The sequence below is a fragment of the Myxine glutinosa genome, unplaced genomic scaffold (genome assembly GCF_964187855.1).
Source record: "Myxine glutinosa unplaced genomic scaffold, kmMyxGlut1.1 SCAFFOLD_555, whole genome shotgun sequence".
Lineage (NCBI taxonomy): Eukaryota > Metazoa > Chordata > Myxini > Myxiniformes > Myxinidae > Myxine > Myxine glutinosa.
This window is the reverse complement of record NW_027616652.1, coordinates 193,072-197,340: the sequence shown is the minus strand read 5'-3', so window position 1 is coordinate 197,340 and position 4,269 is coordinate 193,072.

The following is a 4,269-nucleotide window of genomic DNA, read 5'->3' as shown; positions in this document are numbered from 1 at the left end:
CTTGTATTAGTGTGGAAAAAACCACTTTTCGCACTTGTGTTAGTGTTGGAAAACCACTTTTCGCACTTGTGTTAGTGTTGAAAAACCACTTTTCGCACTTGTGTTGGTGCAGGAAACCACTTTTGCACTTGTATTAGTGTGGAAAAAACCACTTTTCGCACTTGTGTTAGTGTTGAACAATCACTTTTCGCACTTGTGCTATTGTTAAAAACCCCTTTTCACACTCCTCTTCGTGTTGATAAACCACTTTTCCCACTCGGCTGCCGCTTGAAAACCACTTTTTGCACTTGTATTAGTGTGGAAAAACCACGTTTAGCACTTGTGTTAGTGTTGAAAAACCACTTTTCGCACTTGTGTTAGTGTTGAAAAACCACTTTTCGCACTTGTGTTGGTGCAGAAAACCACTTTTGCACTTGTATTAGTGTGGAAAAACACTTTTTGCACTTGTGATAGTGTTGAAAAACCACTTTTCGCACTTGTATTAGTGTGGAAAAACCACTTTTCGCACTTGTGTTAGTGTTGAAAAACCACTTTTCACACTTGTGTTAGTGTTGAAAAACCACTTTTCGAACTGGTGTTAGTGTTGAAAAACCACTTTTCGCACTTGTGTTGGTGCAGGAAACCACTTTTGCACTTGTATTAGTGTGGAAAAACCACTTTTCGCACTTGTGTTGGTGTTGAAAAACCACTTTTCGCACTTGTGTTAGTGTTGAAAAACCACTTTTCGCACTTGTGTTGGTGCAGGAAACCACTTTTGCACTTGTATTAGTGTGGAAAAAACACTTTTCGCACTTGTGTTAGTGTTGAAAACCACTTTTCGCACTTGTGTTAGTGTTGAAAAACCACTTTTCGCACTTGTGTTGGTGCAGGAAACCACTTTTGCACTTGTATTAGTGTGGAAAAAACACTTTTTGCACTTGTGATAGTGTTGAAAAACCACTTTTCGCACTTGTGTTAGTGTTGAAAAACCACTTTTTGCACTTGTGTTGGTGCAGGAAACCACCTTTGCACTTGTATTAGTGTGGAAAAACCACTTTTCGCACTTGTGTTAGTGTTGAAAAACCACTTTTCGCACTTGTGTTGGTGCAGGAAACCACTTTTGCACTTGTATTAGTGTTGAAAAACCACTTTTCGCACTTGTGTTAGTGTTGAAAAACCACTTTTTGCACTTGTGTTAGTGTGGAAAAACCACTTTTCGCACTTGTGTTAGTGTTGAAAAACCACTTTTCACACTTGTGATAGTGTTGAAAAACCACTTTTCGCACTTGTGTTGGCGCAGGAAACCACTTTTGCACTTGTATTAGTGTGGAAAAAACACTTTTCGCACTTGTGTTAGTGTTGAAAAACCACTTTTCACACTTGTGTTAGTATGTGAAAAACCACTTTTCGCACTTGTGTTGGTGCAGGAAACCTCTTTTGCACTTGTATTAGTGTGGAAAAAACACTTTTCGCACTTGTGTTAGTGTTGAAAAACCACTTTTCGCACTTGTGTTGGTGCAGGAAACCACTTTTGCACTTGTATTAGTGTGGAAAAAACACTTTTCGCACTTGTGATAGTGTTGAAAAACCACTTTTCGCACTTGTGTCAGTGTTGAAAAACCACTTTTCGCACTTGTGTTGGCGCAGGAAACCACTTTTGCATTCGTATTAGTGTGGAAAAACCACTTTTCGCACTTGTGTTAGTGTTGAAAAACAACTTTTCGCACTTGTGTTAGTGTTGAAAAACCACTTTTCGCACTTGTGTTAGTGATGAAAAACCACTTTTCGCACTTGTGTTGGTGCGGGAAACCACTTTTGCACTTGTATTAGTGTGGAAAAAACACTTTTCGCACTTGTGTTAGTGTTGAAAAACCACTTTTTGCACTTGTGTTAGTGTTGAAAAACCACTTTTCGCACTTGTGTTGGTGCAGGAAACCACTTTTGCACTTGTATTAGTGTGGAAAAAACACTTTTTGCACTTGTGATAGTGATGAAAAAGCACTTTTCGCACTTGTGTTAGTGTTGAAAAACCACATTGCGCACTTGTGTTGGTGCAGGAAACCACTTTCCACACACGTACTTGTGTTGCAAAAGCACTTTCCACACACGTACTAGTGTTGCAAAACCACTTTCCACACATGTACTAGTGTTGCGAAACCACTTTACCCACACGTACCCTTGTTGCAAAACCACTTTCCACACACGTACTAGTGTTGCAAAACCACTTTCCGCACATGTGCTGGTGTTGCAAAACCAGTTTTTGCACTCGTGTTAATGTCGAAAAGCACTTTCCGCACTCGTGCTCTTGTTGAAAAACACTTTTCACACCTGCGTTGGCATTGCAAAACCACTTTCCACACACGTACTAGTGATGCAAAACCATTTTGCGCACTTGTGTAATTGTGGCAAAACCACCTTTTGCACTCCTGTGAGTGTTGAAAACCACTTTCCGCACTCGTGCTCTTGTTGAAAAACACTTTTCACACTTGCGTTGGCATTGCAAAACCACTTTCCACACACGTACTAGTGTTGCAAAACCACTATCCACACACGTACTAGTGTTGCAAAACCACTCTCCACACACGTACTAGTGTTGCAAAACCACTTTCCACACACGTACTAGTGTTGCAAAACCACTTTCCACACATGTACTAGTGTTGAAAAACCACTTTCTGCACTTGTGTTGGTGTTGCAAAAGCACTTTCCACACAAGTGATAGTGATGCAAAACCATTTTGCGCACTTGTGTAATTGTGGCAAAACCACATTTTGCGCTCCTGTTATTGTTGAAATCCACTTTCCGCACTCGTGCTGGTGTTGAAAAACACTTTTCACACTTGCGTTGGCATTGAAAAACCACTTTCCACACACGTACTGGTGTTGCAAGACCAGTTTTTGCACTCGTGGCAATGTTGAAATACTACTTTCCGCACTCGGCACAGTGTTGAACAATCACTTTTCGCACTCCCCTTCAAGTTGAACAATCACTTTTCGCACTTGCGTTAGTGTTGTAAAACCACTTTCCCCACTTGTGCTTGTGTTGAAAAACACCTTTCGCACTTGGATTAGTGTTGCAAAACCACTTGTCTCACTTGTGCCATTTTTGAAAAACCACTTTTCGCACTCCAAGTAATGTTGAAAAACCACTTTTCGCACTCCTATTGATGTTGAAAAACGACTTTTCGCACTCGGGCCAGTGTTGAATCATCACTTTTCGCACTCCCTTTCAAGTTGAACAATCACTTTTCACACTTGTGTTAATGTTGTAAAAACAACTTTTCGCACTCGTGTTAGTGTCGAAAAGCACTTGTCTCACTTGTGCCAGTGTTGAAAAACCATGTTCCGCACTTGTGTTTGTGTTGAAAAAACACTTTTCCAACTCGTGCTAGCGTTGAAAACTGCACTTGGTTGCAAAGGGGTTTCCGCAGTTGTGCTGGTGTTGAAAAACCACTTTTCGCACTTGTGTTGGTGCAGGAAACCACTTTTGCACTTGTATTAGTGTGGAAAAAACACTTTTCGAACTTGTGTTAGTGTTGAAAAACCACTTTTCGTACTTGTGTTGGTGTTGAAAAACCACTTTTCGCACTTGTGTTGGTGCAGGAAACCACTTTTGCACTTGTATTAGTGTGGAAAAAACACTTTTTGCACTTGTGATAGTGTTGAAAAACCACTTTTCGCACTTGTGTTAGTGTTGAAAAACCACTTTTCGCACTTGTGTTGGTGCAGGAAACCACCTTTGCACTTGTATTAGTGTGGAAAAACCACTTTTCGCACATGTGTTAGTGTTGAAAAACCACTTTTCGCACTTGTGTTAGTGTTGAAAAACCACTTTTCGCACTTGTGTTGGTGCAGGAAACCACTTTTGCACTTCTATTAATGTGGAAAAAACACTTTTTGCACTTGTGATAGTGTTGAAAAACCACTTTTCGCACTTGTGTTAGTGTTGAAAAACCACATTTCGCATTTGTGTTGTTGCAGGAAACCACTTTTGCACTTGTATAAGTGTGGAAAAAACACTTTTTGCACTTATGATAGTGTTGAAAAACCACTTTTCGCACTTGTGTTAGTGTTGAAAAAACACTTTTCGCACTTGTGTTGGTGTTGAAAAACCACTTTTCGCACTTGTGTTAGTGTTGAAAAACCACTTTTCGCACTTGTGTTGGTGCAGGAAACCACGTTTGCACTTGTATTAGTGTGGAAAAACCACTTTTCGCACTTGTGTTAGTGTTGAAAAACCACTTTTCGCACTTGTGTTAGTGTTGAAAAACCACATTTCGCATTTGTGTTGGTG